Below are 11,654 nucleotides of genomic sequence, written 5' to 3'. Positions count from 1 at the left end.
TAAAATTTAAATGAATATTAGAAAAACTGGGGAGTACTGGTTTAGAATAAGACCTGTCTCTTCAAAAACTAATTTGAAGGTTCTGTAAGCACTCAAGAATGGCAAAGAGCTAAAAATTAAATCTGTAAAGTTAAGGATGAGTAGTGCAACTATAATAGATAATGGAAAAACAAAAATATGGATAAAGTTCCATACTCAGAATGCTTTGCTTCAAAAGTAGCTTTTGCTTTTTGTTGTAGTTTAAAGAAATAAAACTGAAAATCAAAAGTGAATTATATCATAAAGACAGAAACTAGAGTAGAGGATACAAGGAGCAGGAGGAGAATGCAGAGTCACTGCTTAGTGGGTATGCCAGTTTGGATGTATTATGTCCCCCAATACTAATAGGTCTGCCCCAATCTTGTGGGGGACAGACCTATTAGTGTTGATTAGGTTGGAATCCTTTGATTGAGTATTTCCATGGAGATGAGACTCAATCAACTGTGGGCGAGACCTTTGACTGGATAATTTCCACAGAGGTGTTACCCCACCTATTCAGGGTGGGTCTTAATTGAATCACTGGAGTCCTACAAAAGTGTTCACAGACAGGAGGTACTGCAGCAAAGAGATACACTTTGAAGAACCCACAGGAGCTGAGAATGCAGATGCCAGCCACGTGCCTTCCCAGCTAACAGGTTTTCCAGATGCCATCTGGCTTCCTTCGGTGAAGGTACACTTGTGTTGATGCCTTCATTTGGACATTTTCATGGCCTTCAGACTGTAACTTTGTAACCAGATAAACCCTCTTTATAAAAGCCAATCCATTTCTGGTGTTTTGCAAAACAGCAGCATTAGCATACTGGAACAGATTTTGGTACTGACGATGGGGTGTTGCTGTGTTTGCAAATACCAAACATGTTGAAATGGCTTCTTAAATGGATAAGGGGAAAATCCTGGAAGAATTGTAAGGAGTTTGATAGAAAAGGCCTAAATTGCTTTGAAGAGACTGGAAACATGAACTCTAAAGATACTTCTGATGAGGCCTTAAGCAGAAATGATGAATGTGCCAACTGGAAGAAAGGCAATCCTTGTTTTAATGTGGCAGAGAATTTGGCAAAATTGTGTCCTGGTGTTAGATGGAAGAATTTGAAAGCAATGAACTGGGATACTTAGCTGAGGAGATCTCCAGACTACATATGAAGGATATAGCCTGGCTTCTCCTTGCAGCTTACAGTAAAATGCAAGAGGACAGAGATAAACTGAGAAATGAACTCTTAGGTTCAAAGAAACCAGAAAATGATAGCCTGGAAAATCCTGGGCTTCCAGAAAATGAGACCCCAGAGGCTATAACCCCACGTGAGGATTTAACCAAGCATGGAACCAGACTGCCATTTCAGTAAAGGCCAGGATTGGAGATGGAGTTATCCAGAAAGGATTTGTGGAAAATCCTGTTGTCTGATGGTTTTGACCCCTGTAAACTGTATGCCAAGCATACCGAATTTTTGTGAGATCTGAATACATCGAGCCACTGCCAGTCTGGACTGGAAGGAATGAAGAAGGAACAAATTGAAGGAAAATTTCTTCAAAGACAGAGCCACGGAGATTGAGGTCTGGAGTCAAGAGGTCTTGGACAGGGAGAATGTAATGGCCCACGCACGTGGAAAGGGTGATTTTGCCCCAGAGGCAGAGCGCCGGCCTTCCGCCTCGATGCTCAGGAAGAGTGCTGCCATCCCAGGTGTCAGAGAGGGTGGAGCACATTCCCCAGGGATTGGGGAGAGCCTGGCCACCACCCCACTGTTCTGAGAGGGGAGAGCCTTTGCCCCAGAGAGGCAGAGTCTGATGTTTGAGGAGGTGGGGCTGAGAAGAAGGTGGTCTCCCCAATGCGTGGATATGTTGGAGCACTCACCCCAGTGTTTGGAGAGAAAAGGGCTGCTGCAAAGGCCCTTAGAAAAGGTTGGACTCCCACTCTCTCAAGCCCAAAGGATAAAACGTCATTCTAAAAATGACTCTCACACTTTGAAATCTAATGGAGTTTGCCTTGCGGGTTTTAGGAACTGTTTTGGTCCCTTAAAACTTGTTTTCCTTTCAGTTTCTCCCTATGGCAATGGGAATGTTTATCCTATGATTGTCCCTCCTTTGTATATTAGAAGCAGATAACTTGTTCTGAGTTTCACACGTCCGCAGCCAGAGAGGAATTATGCCTTAGGACAGACCATGTCTGTAACTGATTTTGATGGGATTTTGTACTTAAATATTCTCACTGAAATGATTTAAGTTTCTGTGATATTGTGATGGGATGAATGTATTTTGTATATGGAAAGACAATGTCATTTTGGGGTCCAGCAGGTGGAATGTGCTGGTTCGGATGTATTATGTCCCCCAAAATGCCATGTTCTTTGATGCAGTCTTGTGGGGACAGACTTATTAGTGTTGATTAGGTTGGAATCCTTCGATTGAGCGTTTCCATGGAGATGAGATGAGAATCAACTGTGGGCGAGACCTCTGACTGGATAATTTCCACAGAGGTGTTACCCCACCTATTCAGGGTGGGTCTTAATTGAATCACTGGAGTCCTACAAAAGTGTTCACAGAGAGAAGAAGGTACTGCAGCAAAGAGATACACTTTGAAGAACCCACAGGAGCTGAGAATGCAGATGCCAGCCACGTGCCTTCCCAGCTAACAGGTTTTCCAGATGCCATTGGCATTCCTTCGGTGAAGGTATACTTGTGTTGATGCCTTCATTTGGACATTTTCATGGCCTTCAGACTGTAACTTTGTAGCCAAATAAACCCCCTTTATAAAAGCCAATCCATTTCTGGTGTTTTGCACAGCAGCAGCAGCAGCAAACCGTAATAGTTGGGTTTAGAGTTTCTGTTCAGGGTTGTTCTAATTTGCTAATGCTGCTGAAATGCAAAACACCAATTACTTGCACCACCATCATTATCACTTTTTCATCACCCTTGTGCCAGTTTGAATATATTATATCCCCTAAAATGCCATTATCTTTGATGTAATCTTGTGTGGGCAGACTATTAGTGTTGATTAGATTATAATTCTTTGAGTGTTTCCATGGAGATGTGACCCACCCACATCTGTTTTGTATAAGTTGAATGATTAAGTTGGAAGAGACCTTTCAGATTATCTGGCTCAATTCTCTCATATTTCAGATGTGGAAACTAACACCCAGCAGGATTTAGTGGAGAAGGTCTCACAATTAGTTTCTACAGCAGAATACAGACTAGAACCCAAGCCTCCTAACTCTTTTTTTTTTTTTTTAGTTTAATGTATTTTAATAGCAAACTTATAGGAACATCACAGAAGACAGATAACATTAAAAACCTATACTTACATGTAGGAGAACAGAGGTAGAGTAGTATAATAAATGGATAGAATCCACCACATGATAAAAATGCTACAGATACCATTGAGTTGCCATCAATAAGGAATTTATTTGTTTTTTAAAAATCCAAATGCTGGCATTATCCAGAAAAATGTAATAGGTTTATTTGTAATTGTTATAAAGCTGAACTGATGAAACTTGATGAAACTTGAACAAGTGAACACTGAAACATTCTGACTTGCATTAATTGCATTTTTAAAAATTCAAATGTAAATGAAAACGGAAAAAAACCTGCCAATACCTGATTTCTTTCCCCTATTTTTCCATTCACAATCACATACTTAGGTTCCTTTTGACACTGTGGAAAAAAAAAAATCCTAACATTTAGAACTACCAACAACTGGAAGTAGAGAAAAAAAATTTTTTTTGAGAATCAAATGTTCCCATCATAGTGGATTATTATTATTTTATTAAAGAAGTTGTGGATTTATAAAACAATCATGGATAAACTACAGAATTCCCATATACCCCCTGTTCTGGTTTGCTAATGCTGCTGTTATGCAAAATACCGGAAACGGATTGGCTTTTATAAAGGGGATTTATTCAGGTACAAATTTAAAGTTCTAAAGCCATAAAAGTGTCCAAATTAAGGCGACAATAAGCAGTCACCTTCACTGAAGAAAGACTGATGGCATCCAGAACACCTCTGTCAGCTGGGAAGGCACGTGGCTGGCATCAGCTGGTCCATTGCTCCCAGGTTGTGTTTCAAAATGGTTTTCTCCAAAATGTCTCTGGGCTCCTCTCTCTCAGCTCCTGTGCATCCTTGCTTCTTTCTCCCAGGGCATTTCTCTCTGAGTGTCTGGGGTTCATCTCTTAGCTTCTCTGTGGCAAACTTTGGGTTTCACCTCTTAGCATCTCCAAAAGTCCTGCTGTCCACATCTCCAAGCATCAGCAAGTATGTGTGTGACTCTTGAGTCCTCTTAAGTACTTCAGTGAACCAATCAAGACCCACCCTGAGTGAGCAGGGTCCACACCTCCATGGATATAATTTAATCAAAGGTATTACCCACATTGGGTGAGTCACATCTCCATGGAAACACTCAATCAAGAGGTTCTACCCAACAAGATTGGGTTAAAAGCTCATGTCTTTTTTGGGGGATATAATATATCCAAATGACTAGCACACCCCTCTGTTATTAACACCTTCCATTGGTGTGGAACATTTGTTACAACTGATGAAAGCACATTTTTATAACTGTACTATTAACTATAGTCCATGGTTTAACTTAGGGTTCACTGTTTGTGTAGTGTAGTTTCATGGATAGCTTTAAAAATTTTTATTCTATTACCATACTTATAACCTAACATTTCACCTTTTATCCACATTCAAAAACATACTTCAGTGCTGTTATTGTTCACAATTGTTTACCATCACCACCAACCATTAACAAAACTTTTCCAGCATCCCAACTAGAAACTATACATTTTAAGCCTTAACTCCACAGTCCTTACCCCCCCACCCCACCCCCAATAACTTATATTCTAGATTCTAACTCTGTGAGTTTGCTCATACTAACTATCTCATGTAAGTGAGATCATATTTGTCCTTTTGTTTCTGGCTTGTTTCACTCAACATGATATCTTCAAGGTTCATCCATGTTGCTGCATTATCAGTACTTCAATCCTTTTTACAGCTGAATAATATTCCATTATATGTATGCACCACATTTTCTTTATGCATTCATTGGCTGATGGACGCTTCGGCTGCTTCTAACTTTTGGCATTGGGAATAGTGCCACTATGACTATCGGTGCGTAAATATCTGTTCAAGTTCCTGCTTTCAGTTCTTTGTGGTATATACTTAGAAGTGTGATTGCTGGGTCATATGGCAATTCTATACTTAACTTTCTCAGGAACCGCCAAACTGTCTTCCACAGCAGTTGCACCATTTTTACATTGCCACCAACAATGAATGAGTGTGTTCCTATTTCTCTGCATCCTCTCCAACACTTAAAACTTTGTCTTTTTAGTAGCCATTCTAGTGGCTGTGATTTGGCATCTCTGTGTGGTTTTGATTTGCATTTTCCTGATGGCTAATGATGTTGAGCATCTTTTCATGTGCTTTTTGGCCATCTGTATATTTTCTTTGGAGAGATGTCTATTCAAGTCTTCTGACAACTTTTAAATTGGGTTATTCACCTTTTTATTGTTATGTTGAAGGATTCCTTTATATATTCTGGATATTTAACTTAAATGGATATGTGGTTTCCATATATTTTCTCCCTTTGTGTAAGCTGTTGTTTTCCTTTCATGATAAAGTCCTTTGAAGCACAAAAGTTTTAATGTCAATGAGATCCCATTTATTTTTTCTTTTGTTGCTTATGCATTGGGTGTAAAGTCTAAGAAACTATTGCCTATGTTACCCAACATTTTCTTCTAGGAGCTTGATAGTTCTGGCTCTTATATTTAGGTTTTTGATCCATTTTGAGTTGCTTTTTGTACAAGGTATGAGGCATGGATCCTCCTTCATTACTTCGCAAATGGAGATCCAGTTTTCCCAGCACCATTTGTTGAAGAGATTACTCTTTCCCAATTGAGTGGTCTTTGTCCCCTTTGTCAAAAATTATTTAGTCATAAATGTGAGGGTTGATTTCTCAATCCTCATTTCAATTGCATTGGACTATTTCTCTGTTCTTGTGCCAGTACCATGCTTGTTTGTTTGTTTTTTTTTACAGCAATACTGGTAACTTTTAACATGCCTCATCAAGGTTCCCAAAATATATCTAACTGGGATCTTCCTTACTCAAAAAATATTCATAATACCTTCACGAAATAGAATAAGCAGCTGTTTATGGAGCCGAATATAAAAATATATTTGCATTTATGTATAAATAAATTACTAGAGTTGAAAATGCTTTCAGATGTTAGACAATGTTCCTAAAAATTTACTACCTAATTAGTGCTCCTCTTAAAATATATCTTTCCAACAGTCTTATACATTTAGGTGAAATTTTCCCCTTGAAAGAGATAAAGAAGCATATATTTTCTAAAATCTTCAATGTCTTTCGTCACCTAGACTCTTTCTGATCAAAAGACTTGAATAGCCTGGCAAACTAATTTGAAGGATGCAATTCAGGTAGCTTAAAGAAAAGTGAGTTTGATAACTATTGGCATATACTACAACCCAGGGTAGATCCAGCATTTTCCCTCTATGGGATCACACACTTTTCTTTTTTTGTCATTAAGAAAGTCACCTGTAAAGATTACAGTACCGTCAGGTAAGTGAGGCAATTGCAGGCAAATCCGAAAATAAGAAAAAGCCTGCCACAGTACTGATTTGGCTTAAAGCAATAGTGCAATCCCCATTTTCCCCATATCTCCCAAAAGATCTTTTTCATAGCAAGCAAAGTTACTGATGATGCATGTGACTTTCATCACAGTGATGCATTAAATACGTGTGTGTTGAGTACCAGAGGGTGCTTCATACGCATCTCCATCGTTGTGCCGGTTAGGATATCCCCAGAAAAGCCATGATCTTTAATTTAGTCTTTGTGGGGGCAGATTTATTAGTCTTTTGATTAGGGTGGAACATTTTGATTGAATGTTTCCATGGAGATGTAACCCACTCAACTTTGGATGAGAACATTGATTATATTATTTCCATGGGGGTGTGGCCCTGCCCATTCAGGATGGGTCTTGATTAGCTCACTGGAGTACTCGAGAGCTCAGGAGCTGACAGAGATGTACAGAGATGTTTGGAGATGTGAACAGAAGGACTTTTGGAGATGCTAAGCTGAGATGAAGCCCAGAGTTTGCCCCGGAGAAGCTAAGAGAGGACCCCCAGATGCTTAGAGAGAAAACGCCCTGGGAGAAAGAAGCAAGGATGCACAGGAGCTGAGAGACAGCAGTGAAGACAGAAGCCCAGAGACATTTTGGAGAAAGTCATTTTGAAACACAACCCGGGAGCATAGGACCAGCAGATTCCAGCCACATGCCTTCCCAGCTGACTGACAGAGGTGTTCTGGACACCACTGGCCATTCTTCAGTGAAGGTATCCTCTTGTTGATGTCTTAATATGGACACTTTTATGGCCTTAGAACTGTAAATTTGTAACCTAATAAATCCCCTTTATAAAAGTCAATCCATTTCTGGTATTTTTCATAACAGCAGCTCTAGCAAACCACAACAATCATCTTCTACTTTTCCTCTCTAAGGTTCTGCCTTTGATGCCAACCATGGTTTTAGGTCTAAGAATGAAAAAACTGTATTGTTTTCCTTTGATTTAAAAAAAAAACTGTCACAATCTCCACAGTATTGGTCACCATTAAATATCCGAGTTGGCAGAAGGGTGCCCTAAGTAGGCTTCTTTTCCAGAGGGATGTGTTTGTACATTCACTGCTTCTGTTTTTCTGATATTGTGATATCGACCTCCTTGAATTCTATCTTGCTGGCTTCCAGAAACTAACCACATCCTGCTGTTTCTTCTTTATTGCCACAAAACAGGAGGAAGAGGTGATGAACACGTGGATGACCATCCTCTTGTCACACCTTGGATGGACCCTCTGTCCCAGGGGCTCTGGGCTGGCCAGTCACAGAGGTAGAACCCAGCTCTGAGCCACTACCATTGCCTGGCAGAACGGGGCAGATCCTGGGGATCTCTATACTGCTTTGATTAATGTTGTTTTGTATTAAGTTTTAGGATCAGGAAGTGTGAGTTCTCAAACTTCATTCTTCTTTTTCAAGATAGTTTGATCTATTCGGGGTCTCTTTCCCTTTCACTTAAGTTTGATGATTGGCATTTCCATTTCTGTAAAGCAGGTTGCTGGGATTTCGACTGAGATTGCATTGAATCTGTGGATTAATTTGGGTAGAATCGACATCTTAAAAATACTTAGTCTTCCAATTCATGAACATGGAATGTCCCTCCTATAGTTAGGTATTCTTTGATTCCTTTTAGCAATGTTTTGTAGTCTTCTGTGTACAAGTCCTTTACAACTGTTCTTAGACTTATTCCTATATATTTGATTCTTTTAGTTGCTATTGTAAATGGGATTTTTTTCTTATTTCTCCTTCCAATTGTTCACTGCTGGTGTAGAGAAACACCACTTATTTTTGAGTGTTGATGTTGTACCCTGCCACTTTGCTGAATTCATTTATTAGTTCTAGGAGCTTTGTCATGGATTTTTCAGGATTTTCTGTATATAGGATCATGTCATTTGCAAATAAGGAAAGTTTTACTTGTTCCTTTCCAATTTATTTCTTTTTCTTGCCTAATTGCTCTAGCAAGATCTTCCAATACAATGTTGACTATCAGTGGTGACAGTGGGCATCCTTGTCTTGTTCCTGGTCTTAGAGAAACTTTCAGTTTTCACCATTAAGCAGGATGTTAGCTGTGGCTTTTTCATGGATGCTCTTTATCAAGCTGAGGAAGTTTCCTTCTACGCCTACTTTTCTAAGAGTTTTTATTAAGAAGAAGTACTGGATTTTGTCAAATGCCTTTTCTGGATCAATTGAGATCATGTGGTTTTTTCCCCTCACTGTGTTAATGTGGTGCATTATATTAATTGATTTTCTTATGTTGAAACACTCTTGCATCTCAGGGATAAATCCCACTTGATCATGATGTATAATTCTCTTACATGCTGTTGGAGGGGTATTGGGCTTCCCCACCTTGATGGTTGCTGATGTACTCACAGACATAGGGGACTGGTGGTTTGATAGGCTGAGCCCTCTACCACGGGACTTGCCCTTGGCAAGACTGTTGCTGCAAAGCAGAGGCCAGGCCTCCCTATAATTGTGCATAAGGCCCTTCCTGTAGCCATGTGATAGTAATATGCATCACCTCTCCTGCTTGAATCTAAAAATTGTCAAAGGTAATCTTATATTCTCCCACTTATTATTTTACTTGATATTTTGAAAAACTGGGCAAAAGTTTAACTATCCCTAAATTAATAACTTATATCTCTGAAAGAGGCTTTACTAGCAACTAGCAATATGTACCTGCTTTCTCAAGACTGGTTTTAGTATCAAAATCAAGACTTCTCTGAAGCAGACATGCAACAAAAGTAGCCTTATGACTGTGGTTCCTCATTATGGTAAATGCTCAAGAGGAATAACTAAATTCTAAACTCACATTGGGTCCCAGGTGGAGATGTGCTGAAGCTGGCTCATACCAGCTCAGGAGAGCTGATTTCGTACATCTCTTCCCAATTTTCTGAGTTTCAGGAATGGCACATTGGGAGCTTGAAATCAGCCATACTGAAAGTATTTACACCATGAAAATTGGCAAAAGTTACAAATCAAGCACCCATCCTCTTTCCTGGAGAGGCAGCTATTAAGCATTTACCAGCACACCATTGTTGTGGATGGAGGGTGACTTACATAATCAAGCTTATAATCAATAAATCGTAGTCATTTGGTCATATTAAGCGAAACATTTATCCTTATTATACTTGTTTCCTCAGATGTAAAAAGAACAACAAAAATATAATTTCAATGCTGTTTTAAACTAACTTATTAAGCAAGGGTCCAAAGGGGACCCAATCTATATACTTTCCTGGCACAAAAGATTCAATTTGTATGAAGTGTAAGGCTCATCAACAACCAGAAGGCCAACAAATATAGCATACGGAGAGAAAGAAATTTATTCTCAGGAGGACAGAATTTATATACCTAGGGCACAGACTTAATTATCTGAGGCAAGGGACATTTTTGGGTATGACTTAAGTCATTTCACTCAAGTATCTTTCTATAAAGCCTCAGAGAAATTAGAAGCATATTTAAAGATGTGACAATGCCTTTTCAGAGTGTAATAAAGTCATTATAATACAGGTGGAGAGAAATCCTGATGAAAGTTATGAGAGGAGTTAGAACATCATTAGAGCAGGTAGAGTAAAATTAGTCTCTGAGCCAAAAGAAGGAGAAACAAACAGCTCTTCTGGGCAGAAAACACCAAGAAAACTCTAATGTAGCCATTAAAACTTGCAAGTTACTTGCACCAACCCAGATGAGAAAACACAGTGTCTGGAATGGGCTCAGGTCCCAGTGACCTGCTGGATGTAGTATTTTTATTACCAGTGAAGTTGTTACTTGTACCTTTGTTTGCTCTACCAGAATGGGAAGTTTAGGAAACCAAAGGTTATAATGGTTAAAAGAGATGATAAATGACAATGTCTTTCCCAGATATACCACAATTGATGGCCACATGTACAAGAATATGAATGTTCTTCCTCCTCACCCTCAATATTTTAACTCCTGCTGATTATCTTTTGTAATATCTTTTAAATATAGTACCTGGAATATAGTTGATCCCTACTTTTTGTTTAATTAATTAATTAATTAGCCTATTAATCTATTTCCATTCCCACCATTACTAATTAAGATCGGGTACAGATGAACCTTATGCTTAGTAACTATGATTTTCCAGGCATTGCTCTACAGTTAAAAAGACAAGATGTAGTTCTTCCACTCAATGAACTTAAAATCAATACAAGGAAATCAATGTACTACAGCAATAGCCCTGTAATTGGTCTCCACTTCTTTGGTCTCTTCCTACTCCAAACCATACAAAATGTGTTAATAATTTCATCCTACTAAAATACTCATCTAATCATATCACCCACCCAATTACCTAATATTGCCCATGGTTCTGCTACATGAATCCCCTATTCCATCCAAAATAATTTTATCATTATACACTGAATATGCCCTTTTGTTTCTTCTACTCCTTGAAAACACTTCTCTTCTCCTACAAATGGCCTCTCATATCTAATCCATTCAGCATTTCAAAATCCTGTTCAAATTCAACCTTATCCATAGAGCCTTCTTTCTAATCTCATAAGTGAGGCTCATTCTTTCATTCAACAACACATATTAATTGTGTCCTTAGTGCAAAGGACTACACTCCAGTGCTAGAGATGCATTACTTTCTATGAACATTTTAAAATTTTTAAACATTTTAAAATATTTTTAAATTTTTAAACATTTTAAAATATTTTAATCATAAACAAAATTAAAATCATTTTTAATCATAAACATTCCTTTAATAATAACTATCTGTTGCCTTATACCATCAATTTTCTTGTTTTACTTTAAAATAGAAATAAGGGATCCTGTACAGAACCTGGAAGATGCCTTACATGAAATAAAATCTTAAATAATTATAACTGGATATGAATTAGAAATTCTAGTCATATTAAATCTTGTCCTCACCCAATGACTGTCTAATGACCCATTAAGAACTTAATGAAGTAATTGAAACCTCTCAAATTAAAGAATGTTATATTTCTGTCTTATTTTGATAGTTTAAGGAAAAGTATTTGTAATGTCTGTAGA

The 11,654-nt window shown here is 38.4% G+C and overlaps 1 pseudogene; it reads right to left on the bottom strand.

Moving 5' to 3' along the window:
- Window positions 1-7,529: 7,529 nt before the first annotated feature.
- LOC119522482 lies at window positions 7,530-7,855 on the bottom strand (annotated as a pseudogene).
- Window positions 7,856-11,654: the final 3,799 nt, after the last annotated feature.

Source organism: Choloepus didactylus, chromosome 2, assembly GCF_015220235.1.
Source record: "Choloepus didactylus isolate mChoDid1 chromosome 2, mChoDid1.pri, whole genome shotgun sequence".
Taxonomy (NCBI): Eukaryota; Metazoa; Chordata; class Mammalia; order Pilosa; family Megalonychidae; genus Choloepus; species Choloepus didactylus.
Note: the sequence above shows the minus strand (reverse complement) of the source record. Positions and strands in the feature narration are given on the sequence as shown.